Raw genomic sequence first — 16,411 nt, forward strand, 5'->3', positions numbered from 1 at the left:
TTTGAATTCATTTAACAAGATATAAAAATAATTACAACACATTACTTGAATTTTGTATTTTTACTGTAATTATTTTTAAAATTTTAAATATTTGTACGTGTTTATGAAAAGGTTTGCATGTTTCTTATTTTTTACGAAAGTTTTAACTAAATAAATAATGCGTTATTTGTGGTATAAGATTTTTGTTTTTGCAATAATTATTTACTTTATTTATTGTAGTATTCTAATAATATATCATTGTATTTTATTTGGTTACGGAAATCTTCCAATTTTGCGATGCATTCTGCATACGAATTTTGTACAATATTTTTTGCGACGACGCCTACAAGCTATGAATGAGCATAGACAAAATTGTGTATTCTATAATCGCAAGTCAACGTTACTGGAATATATATTAGAAATATTTTGCTACATTTTAATCTATGTACATTATAATTTATTCTATTTTGAGATACAAATGATAATTTAATGCTTTGTATTTTGGCTGTGATTGTGAGATAATTTTTTATTACCATAGGTATAAGTAAGTACAATCAGGAAATCTCGAGGTGTTCTACTTTAAAAGCTACAGTCCTTTGAAGGATTTGTACACATTGAGACGATGACGCGGAGCAATAAACAATACGATACAGCTACTAAACGTGTCTGTACGAAAAAAGGTCGATAAGAGCTACACGGGTTTGTGCGACTCACTTTCTTCTACTACTCTAATTGGTTACTTGTAAGAAGAGGCGGAGTTTTTCTTGTTGCAAGGAACAAGCCAATTAATTCTTCTATAAGTGAAACACCGACGATTTTCGCGACTGTACTTACGTGATTATTTTATTAAGCGTTGAAAACACAACATCTGGTGTGAAAAAAATAATTACACACAAGTAACGGATGTATTGCATTTGTTTTGAATATTAATGCAAAATTGAAACAAACTCTAGGATATCTTTAATACATGACTAGTTAATTTAACTGTTAAATTTCAATTTTCAGTTTTCTTAGTTTACAACATTTAAAATATTAAACAGTTTAACGATTTTAATAATAATTTTTAATAACCAGGAACTGTCAAATGACAATTTATTAAGAAGAAACTTCAATAAATAGACAATAAGCATTGCTCCAACAGTATTCGTTATGGTAATATACCTGTCATATAATTTACACCATGAGCTTTGAGCAAAAGTGAATTTATTGTCTACAGATTATAAATATCGAGATAAAATTAATTACTGGCCGCAAGACATAGACAACTGCGACCAATTTAGGCGCCTTTCGCATTAATCCGATGAGATTTATGACCCTAAGAACGATTGACCCCTAATTCTTTTATTGATGACCAAAAGAATTTACATAATTTGGATGTTATACTTCGTTGGTTATGCGTAAGATGAATCAATTTTTTTTGGATTGATTACGAGAACTTTCGAACTGTATGTCATATATTCCAAATGTCTATCTCGATCGTTATATCTATTAAGGCTTAATGAGCGGTAAGTTGGTCTTGGTAAATATCTGAACATTATTCTAGTTGTGCAGATCGAAAGATGGTCTTGATCTGAACATTATCCAAGTTATGGAGATGGAAAGGTGCGGGACTTTTATTAAACTGTTTCATGTTTCGTGAGACATTATTATAACTAGATAAAAACGGTAGTACTCACTTATACTTCATCCTATAACGGCACCGACTAGTTTCGAGCCCATAAGGGACTCTTCGTCAGGGTGATTGGAACTGGGGTTATTTCGCGGTGGCGGCCTGTCTCTCACCAGTAAGTCTCGAGCTCGAAACTAGTCAGTGCCGTCACCTGATGCATTGTACGAGACTGCAGCTGTTTTTTCTAGTTAAGACTTTTATTGTGGAAGGCCAAGACTTTCGATGGCTGCGCCACTCTAGTTATAAGTGTTTTATAGATAATACTAGGTGTCGCCCGCGACTCCGTCTGCGCGCAGTTAAAAAAACTAAATGGGGGGGGGGGTATGAAAAATAGATGTTGGCCGATTCTCAGACGTACTCAATGTTTAATTAACATTTTGATTCAAACAACAAGATTGACGCCATCTGGTCTTAAGCCGATCACTTCATTTTACTCGACCTCGGAATAATTTTTTATTAATGTACTTACTGGTTTGATTGCACGTTAATAATATTTACAACCGTGTAATTTTAATAATACAATTTAACTATAACGTAATGCTTTTGTTTACTCGTAAATCATTTCGAAAACGTTGAATTTTATTACGATTGAATAGCTGTTAAAAAATTAGGTACTCTAACAAAATCACCGTTTAAAATACATTTTTTATTTCTGTTTTATTAAAGACTAGCTTTTACCCGCGACTCCGTCCGCGCGGAATAAAAAATAGAAAACGGGGTAAAAATTATCCTATGTCCGTTTCCTGGTTCTAAGCTACTTGCCCACCAATTTTCAGTCAAATCGATTCAGCCGTTCTTGAGTTGTAAATAGTGTAACTAACACGACTTTCTTTTATACTCGTATATATAGATAAAAATTACAGGTATGACGATATGTTTCGTCTCGGAAACCAACTGTAAGTGAGGTTGCTACTGACGTTTGCGCTTCTTACGAATGCGTTATTCGATTTATTTATGTTTAATAATAAAGCAACAATTATATGAAATTTGGTATGTTAAAACAACGTCAATAAATATTCCTCAAAGAGTTCACGGTCAGTATTTGCATTCAGAGAGGATTAAGAGTCATGGATTGTTCGACAAATATTTGCAAGGCTTCGTCGCCTCGCTTCGAATAATAACTTATTATTTATTCATTGTATATATGTACATTACGATCAACATTAAAAAATAAAATATTTAAATTGGCTTAGCAGCTTATGGTACAATGTTTTTTTACAATAAATTGTTTTTTTACTTGTTAAGGGAACCTAGGTTAATTGGTGGATGAAATTGTCCTCGTCTGTGACTTTTCATTCCCTCTATCACGGCAATCTTGAATTAACAAATTATTTTTATATTCATTCAATCATTCGTTCGTTCAGGTTTTAATACATTCACCCGTTGTTGTTTTTTGTAATTACTTACGCTTTAATTTCTACAAACGTGGGAACACGGAAGTAAATGTAGTCTCATGCGTTAATACGTTATAAAATACGTAATAATAAGAGTGTTTAAAAATAAATAAAATTATTATTCTGTCAAATCGTTTTTTTTTTTTTATTTAAGCTTTATTATCCACTTAACAATTAAAATAAATATAAAACAGATTATGTAAAACTAGTTTGTGTGTTTTGTTATGTGGCCCCTTATTGGGTAAAAGCCTCCTCCATCCTCTTCCATCTTTCTCTGTCCTTGGCCAAATGCATCCAACTTGTTCCACCAGTCATTATGATATCATCGGCCCATCTTTTCTTTTGTCTCCCCACACTTCGTTTTCCTTTTGGGCCAACCCATTTAGTAGTTCGGTAAGTCCATCTCTCATCTTTATATCGGGATAAGTGTCCTGCCCAGTTCCACTTCTGCTTCAAACTATAATTAAGGGCATCAGTCAATTTAGTTTTCTTGCGAATGGTTGTGTTCCTCGTTTTGTGTATTTTTCGAATTTGTCTGTCTGTCAAATCGTTAACATGAGTTAATTATTTAAAAATTAAGAACACAATTATGTGGCAATCCTGTTGATGTGTTTTAATAACCTAAGCCTACATTTCCTCTGCAGAAACAAATTGCTAAAAGGTATCGTCTTTCCTTCTCATAAGTTCAAAGCGTAACTAATTATGTTCCTTTTTTAATTCCATGTGAACAGGCGACAGTTAGTATTAAATAAGTAATTTTATTATGCAATATTAACCGAAAGATAAATGTTTAAATTAAAAATTGCATTTTTAATTACCTATTCAAGTAATTGAATAATATATATATATATATATATTTTGATGTTGATATTTTGCTATTATGCTTGTTCCTTGGTAGGCCTTTTTGTTTAGTTGTTAAACCACTATACCATCAAATACGGTTAACTATACCAGTTACGTTTTTATAACTATAATTGCGTTAAATGGGCTCTTTCCGTTTTTCAATTCATAGCGCGTTAGTACACTCATAAACAAATACAATTAACCTGACTTGAATACTAACATATAATTTAATTTATAAATGAAATGCTGTAATAAATGGATTTATATTAATGCCCCATTTATTTATACGATTTTATCGTACGTTTACTTTTATTCAAAGTATATTTTGCTAATTATCAGTTGCTTGTGATTTCCATCGCGCGGAATTTACAAATTTAGTACAAAATATAGCCTATCTCATGCAAGGATAATGTAGCCTGCCAATAGTGAAAGAATTTCTCAAATCGGTTCAGTATTTTCGGAGTCAATTAAATGCAAAGATTAACCATCAAATCATTCAGTAAATAGAAAACAGTTTAACTATATTTAGTTTGTACAGTACTATTAGAACTGATAGTTAAAAGAAAACTTAACGTCCTAATTTAGGCTCGACTCGAGCTCTTCTTTGATGACATGTGTCAACTGAAGATCCATAGACTTAACTAACTCCAATGACATTCGAGAAAGAATACCGACACCTTACTCTTCATAATTATTTTAGATGTTTAAGCTACAAGAGGTCATAGTATTAATAAGTAAATTTCATCGATAATTCTGTTTAATATTTACTGATTCGAACCTAAGCTTATCGTTTAATGTGATGGTAGCTTTGTTACTGAGCTATTCACGCACCTTTTATAATTCGGAATGCCGCCAAACAACATTGTTAGCGGCAAAATACATACGTAAAGAGGACTGTTAACTGGCCGAATTTAAGCTTTCCTTTAATTACATGGTACAAACAGGTTTTGAATATAATTTTTTGCCACGATTGTCAAGATATTTTGTCATTTTTATACCTGATATACGCAATTAAAGGGTTTGATCGGTCGGTGGAAAAAATTTAATATTTTTTTAAACTTTTCTGAGAGAATATATTTTGATTTCAAATAATTTTAATAAAGTTTAGTGAAAAGAAGGTTGACATTGATATCCTTGTCTACTTGAGAACTGACAAACAAGAAGATTAAAAATAAAGTTATTATATAAACACAATTTTAAACTAATTTAATAAAGAGAAAAGGTTTTCTTGTGAAGAGTAATATCAGGAATAACTGAAGCAATTTCAATAACTTTCCAAACAGAAAAAAAAATCAAATCTCAGTCACGATTTATCTATTGTTGCTAAATAGTTTTTGACAAAATAAAATATAAAAAACTTCACTGAAACAGATGATAAAATCAGATTGCATTAAAATGAAACTTACATCAATTCTTTTTTTATATTTCATATCGAAAGTCTTTGATTTCATAAGGACCTTTTAAAATTGTCTTTGCCTTTTGTTCGCACTATTGCGATGAAACGAATGATAAATTTAAAGAGTCTAACAATTAAATTTGCCTCCCACTTAGGAACAAATAACATACAACTCTCACCAATATAGCACATAAGTAATAAGCACAATGTATGAACACATGTACTTTAGTTGATAAGCCAAATAAATAAATAAAAACTTGAGAGGTGTCAAGTGACACCCGGATGGAACGAAGTTCCTTTCTATTAATTAGTGAAGGAACCAATGTTTATTCTATGAATAAAAAACTTAAGTCTTCAAAAGAAGTACATTTTATTTCTATGAATTTTCGTTATATATTGTCACGTCGTTGCCATGGTGAAGTAGCGCTCATTCGTCGTTAACATACTTACTATAGCAAAAAGTGTCGTGACAACTTTTCGTAAGAATTTTTTCCATCTAGCCCCCTTTCACAAAACGCGATAAGGAACTTCGTTCCAATAAGTTTGTTGTAACGACAAATTTTCAACGTAAGGACATTCGTATCTGGATAAGCTAGAAACCTCTATAAGCGAGTCATTGTCCGACAGATTTCATAGACAAGAAACCAGGATAAAAGATTTCTGTAAGCTAGAAAAATATCCCGGTCCCTTAGACTATCACTTATTCATGTTCGACTGTAATTGCATTGTAAGTAATTACATTTTATCGAAATGGGTAGGAAATTAATGTCCTCGACTGCAAATTATGAAAGCAATTACGTCTACTTATGGCAACAATTGCACTGATAGGAATCGGTAGTTAACTTTTTACAGAGTTTAAGCTCCCGAAATATATTGTAGATAACTTATCGTTATATAACTAGGAATGACGTAATAAATGGCGATAATTATATGTTCATATCTTGTTAATCAAAAAATAAAAGTTAATCTCCTTAAGATTAAAAATAATGGCACTTAGTTAAGTAAAAAATTAATTCTATACCACACCTTAACCGTTAACTAACTTTTTTTGAACTGTCTTTAGTGTACGTGATATAGATCCTTTCTAGTATAATAAAAAAAAATCTAAATATGACGACTAGATTTCAAGACAAAAGTACGATCTATACTGTCTAGATAATCATTATTTAAAAAAATGATTACAAATCTAATTTACAATTCAAAAAACATTTTATTTCATAAAGCGAATACATTCAACGATAAATACTTTACACCCACGAACTATAAAATCGGCGCCTGAGGCAGTTTGGAGCAAAGAGAAATTTAAAATCCATTATAACTTGAACCACGAGCGATGCGCTAGTGGTAAAGAAACGAGAAAGCTCTACTTTAGTAATTAAAATAGTGCCAGAGATCACCGCGACTCATGTTATGCTGGTTAGTTTCATAGAAAGTGGCATGCCCACGTCTAGAGAGTAACATAGTCAGGTTTCAATATCATATTGTGGAAATTGTGGATAGTGTGATAAATGTCATTGTTTCTTTGTATGACGCTTGTTATCAGAAATGGTTAACTTGAGCATTAAATTTTCCAAGTTTTAACACGCATTGGATAATAAAATGGTTAACATTTCAATAATATTTTAAGGTTATAATCGGAATGGTTATAAAAATCGTTGTAATTTTCAACATGTTACGTAAATTGACGATAATTTGAAGGTGACATAATATGTATGTAATTTGTATATACATTATCATTATTTGCCTCTGACTAAAAGCATGTATACAAAGGTATTTTTTGTTTTATTTTATTTTGTTGAAATAATAGAGTTAACAGTGTGTTGTTGTATGTGTGCTTCATCAGTGGAAACGCACACGTCTTTAATACTTTATAATAGCACATACTTCATTCCTAATTATCATATACTTTTTGTTACAGCGGACGCAAGAAACATTAAAGCATCGGTTCTCAAACTTTTTTAATTACGGAAGCATTTGCATAAGAAGAGTATTTCACGGAACCCTAGATTCTAAGTTTGTTTTTTCTAGGCCCTGGAATAATCAAACAGCAATTCATTTGTAATTTTTCTCGGGTCGCTCTTTCAGTTTACGTTCAAACTTTTCGTAGATACGTATTTATTAAACCTTAGACGGATTTTTCCTGGAACCTTACATTACCGCTCTCGTATTTTATTAATTGATGATCAGAGGGTCTATAACGAATATTTCAAAATTTGTATGAGATCTGTTGGTGTTGTATTTTGCGCTGGATAGGCACTGTACAAATGCTGTATGGAACTTTCTCGGAAAAATTCGTGATAGGAACTCTGTACCTATTTTCGTGAAACAACTAGAAAGGTGTCGTGGCTCGGCGGTGAACACTTTGAGTAACGTAGACGCAATCAAACCACACAAGTTGCAATAAACGTATCAATTACTCGGAAACGTAAGACATTACATACACATATCTAAGCTCCGATTACAAAGTCATTTCATTGAAAATGATGTTAATAATAAAGTTAATAAAACATTCAATGCTAGATCCTGAGAAAAGAGGGAAAAATCAGAGCTTAAATCTTTTTTACTTAAATAATTTTGACTAAACTAAACCTCCATACTTCACTTATTACAAAAACTCTATTAACTTTTAACTATATTTCTGTATTCATCAGTGAAGGATTATACATTTTCAATACGTTTTTTCTGTAAAAGATAATTGCGAATTTTCGAACTAAATACTTATATAATATTTCTGTCACCTGAACTTCATCCGCGCCGAATTATAAAAAAACTTAATTGTGCCTACGTGTTTTTCCATATTATGTTCCACATCTATGTCAAATTTCAGCGAGATAAACAGCTGTTCTGGAGATACCTTTTAACAAACATCCATCAATCCATCCAAACATTCGCATATATATATATATTATATATTATAATGTTAGTAAGATATTGCCACGAATTTCATTGAATGAAAGCTAAATTAAAACGCATAAAAATTGCAATTAAAATAAATTTAAACTTAAGATGTTAATTAAGGATTTCTCATTGATTATCCATTAAGATGCATTCCGAAAACGAATATCGAGATATCCGAAGTTGGTTTCTGATTTTGTCGAAAGAAGTCGGAATTCGGAATGGAAAGTGCGTTGTGCGTCAGTGCCTGATAAGAGGTAAATGAGATCATTGTATTGCAGTTGAGAACACGTTCAATTTCACATCAAAAAACACCCGTACCTTTTTACATCTTATCCATTTTATACTGACTTTTACATCTCCCGCTATCGTACTTTATGTGGGTCAGCTCATCTATAGTTAGCTGTGATTGTCAAACTAACTATTTGAAAAAAACGAAAAAAATGATGCATTAATAGCCACGCATACACGTAGATTTAGTGTAGCCAGACCAGGAATAAAAAATCCATCGCCATATTGCGGAAAAAATATGAAATTAATTTGATTATGTACATTATAAAGTGATGTAAAAAGCCGTTTGAAGCGCCAAAAAGCAAGGATTTTTAAATTCTTGGTCATGCTATATGAGATTTTTATAATAACGGACTTACGTAACTAACGATTTTGACCGCGGAAGATTCATCTAGTCTGCCAAACAACTGTAGGACACTTGTATTCACTTATATTGATGTCTCTGTTATCTCTAAGAGTATGAAAGGGATGGCAATATATTTCACAAACCCTCAGTAAGACAACAGTATTTTTTATAATCTATGCACTGTCACGTATGACGTCATTTCCTAGTATTAACTCTTAGTGCACGAATATTAACTGGTAATCAAATTAATACCTGTTAACACATGCCACGTTAAAGCCTAAGTACACAACGAGCGATAAAATAGCAAAATCGCGGAAGTTTTTTTTTTCAATTTAAAAAGTTAGCAGATTTCATGAGTTTGATCGATAAAGCGTGTCTTTAAATTAAAAAAGTGCTATTAAAATTCGAGTTAGAGTTTATTGCTTTATAATTCTAGTCAAAGTAATATGTTTTTAGTAGTTCCTAATTCATGTCTTGATTTTTAAATAATCCAGTGTCCAAAAAATACAACAAAAAATTTATCAAATTACAATGATTGTTTTTTATACAGCTTTGTAAATCTTATTCGTATTATATTTGTGTGCACAAACTTTACAGGAATGCATTTAGCCCATAACCGTTCATTTCAACCTTGAAGGTGTGAACGTAAACATTCGAAGCAAAACAAACCGTTCGTTCATGTGTACAATATTGTACGATGATAAACAAGCGATAATCTTTTATAATGTTACTTCCTGGGTTAACAGAAGATTCTTTAAAATGCAATTAAGATCGCCATTATCTTAATTGTAAAGCTACCTCTTTATGTGATATAATTTACGTTTATTACAAATTTAAGAACACATTTCTTTAAGTATATAATTGTTTTATGTATCCTTATTGTAGGAATATTTTTTTAATTATAAAGATCAAGTCACGGACACTGTTCAATCTTGGTGTAATATTATAAAAACAACTACTAGCTGGCAACCGCGATTCCGTTTCCGCGGAATTAAAAAAAAAACCTTAATAGCCTATGTGTTCTTCCAGACTATGTCAACATAATATATAATAAAGTTCATGTAACCATGGATTTTTTTATCTCTGTCTACCTGATTGTATTACGGGCGCGGTTGCATTCAAATTGATTTCATGTCATTTGTAATGTTACAAAAGACTAAAAAACTTTCTACAGACTTAAAAGTAAGTGTTGCAATGTAAGGCATCTTATCGTCGGACCACACGGTCGCATCCTTGACGATAAACTCCCAAAAAGTACCTGTGATGAAAGTAAGCACAACCCGAATACAACCTTATATGTTCTATTAGATATGGCATAAAAGAAACTACCGTAAAATATGTTTGTTGTTTAAGCAAAATTCACTTGTTTTATAAATAAAAGTGCAAAAAATAATATAAAAACTAGCTTTTACCCGCGACTCCGTACGCGCGGAAAAAAATGCACACAAGATAAAAAAGTTCCTATGTCCGTCTCCTAGTTCTAAGCTACCTCCCCATCAATTTTCAGCGAAATCAGTTCGACTGATCTTGAGTTATAAATAGTGCAACTAACACGACTTTCTTTTATATATATAGATAGATCATGTGGTTCTAAACAAAAGTAAATTAATGGCTGCAAAAGTAACAGAAATACTTTGTAATTTCAGATTTTTTAATTATTTAATGTAATATAGATTTCTCATAGACTAAAGAGAACCACTTAATGACTCTGAGTAAGACCCTTCTTACACAAGACAACGTAAACCATCAAAACTAATATTGTATACTTGCATCGCGAGTATCGCGTTATACGCGCTCCGTACACAACATTGAATCGCCGACGCGAGTCTTCTATTCTGTCAGTACAGTCATAGCGACTATATATGTTAACTGTATAGATTTGCTACGCCACCTTGCGGCGACTTTTCTCACGACGATCTTGACAAACAGGTTGATGGCCATTGGTTTTGACGATGACAGATAAAACCAGCCAGTGTGCAACTTCTATGAAATTGTATTTTGTAAATCTCTTACCGTAAGCTAGTCTTAAGACTAAAATCGCCGGGTATCGAAGATTTACGTTGCCTCGAGTAAGAATACCTTAAGATTAATTTCGTAAAAATATTCAAGTATATGTATACGGTCACTTTTAATGGAACAGTAATTCTATGGCAATGCATCATAAGATAACAAGTAAGCAACGTTAATGCGATGTTCCGTTATGAAGTATCATCAGAGATAACCAACGATATTGTACAGGTTGTAGCGAAATGTTATAAAAATTGCTTATGTGACAAAAAAAAATCCACTAATTGGTTAAAAAAAATCATTTAATTTTTTTAACCAACGATATAAAATACTTATAAGTTATTTAAAAGCTTAGTTGTATGAAAATAAAATATCCGTTTAAGGGCCATCTAAAACGGACTGCTATAAGAGATCGGAGCTTAGCTGCATTTTTAAAACCGACTGTTAAGGTCCTTGTGTAGCGAACTTCTACTGCTGTACGCTTCAAGTTGCCGGTATCAATACTTTGTACCTAAACCGTGTATGGCCGACTTTAAATATAAAACAACTGATTTCAATGCACGAATATTGTTATACAATATAAGAGGTGGATCAACAGTCGTGATATGACAAGGATTCTGACATCATAGAATTGCATTAGTGGTTATATAAGTACATTCTAGTACCACCAACTAGTAGTTATACCTTTGTGATCGATTGATTTAGTTTCTTTTGTTCAAATCTTTTGTTTTATTCCAAAAACAGACTAAGTCAAAGGACCATCTAACTAATATTATGTTCTAGCTGTCTCCGCGACTCCGTCCGCGCGGAATAAAAAAATGCGCACAAGATAAAAAAGTTCCTATGTCCGTCTCCTAGTTCTAAGCTACCTCTCCATCAATTTTGCAGCTAAATTAGTACGACCGATCTTGAGTTATAAATAGTGTAACTAACACGATTTTCTCTTATATATATAGGTATAGATGCGAATGTTTAGATGGATAGATGGATATTTGTTTGAAGGTATCTCCGGAACGGCTGAACGGATCTAGATGAAATTTGGCACAGATGTAGAATATACTCTGGAAGAACACAAAGACTACTAATTGATTTTTTTTTAATTTCGCGCGGACGGAGTCGCGGGCGACAGCTAGTACATAATGTAATCTGATATTGAGTGACCGTAACGACCAAAAGAATAGTAGGTCATTTAATGTAGACTTAAGTTATACATAGCATCTATTTGTTTTTGAAATCATATATATGCGTGCAGTAGAGACCCACCAAACTAAATATAGCAGTAGGTAAACTAGCACGTTTTGTTTGTACTTTATTTTATCTACACTTATAAAACGTTATCAAGGACGTAGAGTAGAGTGAATACTAAAAGATAGCTTGGATAAAACAGTATACGCATTTGTTTTAGCTACTACATACTGCCTTATGCATCTGAGCATTGTTTTATCAAGTTTACTATCTTATCAGGAGATGAACAGACCTTGCGCTTACGAACGCTGATTTTATATTATCTGTGATAGCGTGTCACAGACTATATTCGTTCATGAGCACAGATTATGCAATAGGATATCTAAGGAGGTTATAATTGCAGCTGAAAGAAACTTGAAGTCTGCTTACTTCTGTAATTATATGAATTTGTTTATGTACGTATTCTTCATTTTTTTTAATTTAGAATGGTCAATTTGGATGAATAGAATGGGGTCAAAATTGAAACGATATGTATGTACTCCTCAACTGACTTCGTGGTGTCAAGTACATTGCATTGATTATAGTATTTGGGTCATTAACTGCATCTGTATGTTCTGACGGGACGCCAGTCCGGCATGTCCCCGCCCGATATGGTAGGATGAGTTAATAAGTAACCGTGTAACTGTTCTTGCAAAAATAACTTACAAGACGAGATAGCGGATTGTAAGGAAAAAAAATGCACTCAAAAGTAACCTAAAAAACGAATTTCAAACAAAATGCACTCAAAAGTAACATAAAAAAACCAATTTCAAACAAAATGCACTCAAAACTAACATAAAAAAACCAATTTCAAACAAAATGCACTCAAAAGTAACATAAAAAAACAATTTCAAACAAAATGCACTAAAAAGAAACAAAATAATGTCATGAAAACACTCTAAACTCTAGTAGTTAGTAGTAGGGGCTCAGTTTTCCGCAACTCCACGACAAGCGCGTATTTTGCGTGTCTCTAAACTCTAAAGAAAGTTCTCTTCTTTCTTGTAACATGTCTATATTGTATAATTATTGTTATTTCGCAGTCGGTGTCGGCCGAAGTAAATAGATGAAATTTTATATTTGAGATGTATTAGACATACTTACGTTTATGTCCCTACTTAGGCCGAAACCGACTCCAAAATAACAATAATTATACAATATAGACATGTTACAAGAAAGAAGAGAACTTTCTTTAGAGTTTAGAGACACGCAAAATACGCGCTTGTCGTGGAGTTGCGGAAAACTGAGCCCCTACTACTAACTACTAGAGTTTAGAGTGTTTTCATGACATTATTTTGTTTCTTTTTAGTGCATTTTGTTTGAAATTGTTTATTTATGTTACTTTTGAGTGCATTTTGTTTGAAATTGGTTTTTTTATGTTACTTTTGAGTGCATTTTGTTTGAAATTGGTTTTTTTATGTTACTTTTGAGTGCATTTTGTTTGAAATTCGTTTTTTAGGTTACTTTTGAGTGCATTTTGTTTGAGATTGTTTTTTTTTTAAGTCGGCTATTTTTTTTTCTTAAAATTTTTGTTTTATTTCACAATTTTTAGTGAATTTGAAGTTCAATTACAAATTTCGTTAATACGTATAAAGACATAAATAAGGCAAATCAAGAAAAGGACTTTCCTATTTGATATGTGTGTAATTCAATTCAAAAACTAATTTAGAATGCAGCAGATAACCACTTATCTTTTAAACAATGAAATAATTATCAAAATCGGTATACAAATTGAAAATTAACGAACTAATACATCGTAGCGTTCCTATAATTTTGTCCAGCCGCGCGCCGCAGTAGCATTTTTCGAATGCGCGTAGTTTTTAATTATTTAATATCTCCCAAACTATTGATCAGAATTACATAGTTTAAAGGCCAATGTAATCTGCATTTAATACTCTAGCCATCAAACATATTTATTTGGATAAGGATTCATATCGAATATAATATAATAGCGCCGTAAGCTTACGACGCTGTTTTTCGTGTGCATTTTAATCGAAGTTTGTTCACAATAACATGGTTTTTCTGAGACATCCATAGATGATAGATATATGCCACCGAAGACTTTTATTTAGCAAATTTAAGGATCTATAATTACTCCAGACATCATTTTTATGTAAGTCATATAGTTTGACCTACGTAAGCCCAGAAAGCAAAATTGTGCTTTTCGTGTAGCATTTTTCGTTTCCGCGTAATTTTATTCTTACGATATCTCCTAAACTATTAGACAGAATGATATAGTTTCAATTGCAAATATAATCTACATTAAATTCTCTTGATAATGAACATGTTTATTTACATAAGGGTTAATACTGAACTCGAATAATAGCGTCGGAAATAGGGCATGAATTTTATTGATGTTTCTGAAGAAAAAAATGGTTATTGTGAGAAAACTATAAAATATAGATATATGCTATCGCGGACTTATAATTAGCACATTTAAACAGCTACAATTCGCCATACATCATTTTTATGTAGGTCCTATAGTTTAGCCTACGTAAGCGCTAAAAGCAAAAATGTCCCTAATTTTCGCAACAAATTTTGAAGCTATATTCAAAATCTACTAGTCTTCTAGTTATTTAAAAAAAAAAACAAAAAAATGGGACCCACCTGCAAGCACTTCCTTTCGATTAAAATATTTTTCATCAAAATCGGACCACCAGGGGCGGAGTTTCGCGGTAACACACATAAAAAAAAAAAAAAATACAGTCGAATTGATAACCTCCTTCTTTTTAGCCGACTTCAAAAAGAAGGAGGTTATCAATTCGACTGAATTTTTTTTTTTTTTTTTTTTTTTTTATGTGTGTTACCGCGATACTCCGCCCCTGGCGGTCCGATTTTGATAAAAATTGTTTTAATCGAAAGGAAGTGCTTGCAGGTGGGTCCCATTTTTTTGTTTTTTTTTTTAAATAACTAGAAGACTAGTAGATTTTGAATATAGCTTCAAAATTTGTTGCGGAAATTAGGGACATTTTTGCTTTCAGCGCTTACGTAGGCTAAACTATAGGACCTACATAAAAATGATGTATGGCGAATTGTAGCTCTTTAAATGTGCTAAATAAAAGTCCGCGATAGCATATATCTATCTTTTATAGTTTTCTCACAATAACCATTTTTTTCTTTAGAAACATTAATTAAATTCATGCCCTATTTCCGACGCTATTATTCAAGTTCAGTATTAACCCTTATGTAAATAAATATGTTCATTATCAAGAGAATTAAATGTAGATTATGTTTGCAATTGAAACTATATCATTCTGTCTAATAGTTTAGGAGATATCGTAAGAATAAAATTACGCGGAAACGAAAAATGCTACATCGCGTTACAATGAATAGCACAAATTTGCTTTCTGGGCTTACGTAGGTCAAACTATATGACCTACATTAAAATGATGTATCGAGTAATTATAGATCCTTAAATTTGCTAAATAAAAGTCTCAGGTGGCATATATCTATCATCTATGGATGTCTCACAAAATCCATGTTATTATGAACAAACTTCGATTAAATTGCACACGAAAAACAGCGTCGTAAGCTTACGGCGCTATTATATTATATTCGATATGAATCCTTATCCAAATAAATATGTTTGATGGCTAGAGTATTAAATGCAGATTACATTAGCCTTTAAACTATGTAATTCTGATCAATAGTTTGGAAGATATTAAATTATTAAAAACTACGCGCATTCGAAAAATGCTACTGCGGCGCGCGGCTGGACAAAATTAAAGGCACGCTACGATGTATTAGTTCGTTAATTTTCAATTTGTATACCGATTTTGATAATTATTTCATTGTTTAAAGGATAAGTGGTTATCTGGTGTATTCTAAATTAGTTTTTGAATTGAAGTACACACATATTAAATAGGAAAGTCCTTTTCTTTATTTGTCTTATTTATGTCCTTATACGTATTAAGGAAATTTGTAATTAAACTTCAAATTCACTAAAAATTGAGAAATAAAACAAACATTTTAAGAAAAAAAAATAGCCGACTTCAAAACAAAAAAAACTATCTCAAACAAAATGCGCTCAAAAGTATCTTAAAAAAAACAATTTCAAACAAAATGCACTCAAAAGTAACGTAAAAAAACAATTTCAAACAAAATGCACTCAAAAGTAACGTAAAAAAACAATTTCAAACAAAATTCACTCAAAAGTAACATAAAAAAACAATTTCAAACAAAATGCATTCAAAAGTACCATAAAAAACAATCTCAAACAAAATACACTAAAAAGAAACAAAATAATGTCATGAAAACTTCTTTCTTTCTTTCTTCTCTCTTTCAAAAACCCTCTAAACTCTAAAGAAAGTTCTCTTCTTTCTTGTAACATGTCTATATTGTATAATTATTGTTATTTTGGAGTCGGTTTC

Source organism: Papilio machaon, chromosome 18 (assembly GCF_912999745.1).
Source record: "Papilio machaon chromosome 18, ilPapMach1.1, whole genome shotgun sequence".
NCBI classification, from domain to species: Eukaryota; Metazoa; Arthropoda; class Insecta; order Lepidoptera; family Papilionidae; genus Papilio; species Papilio machaon.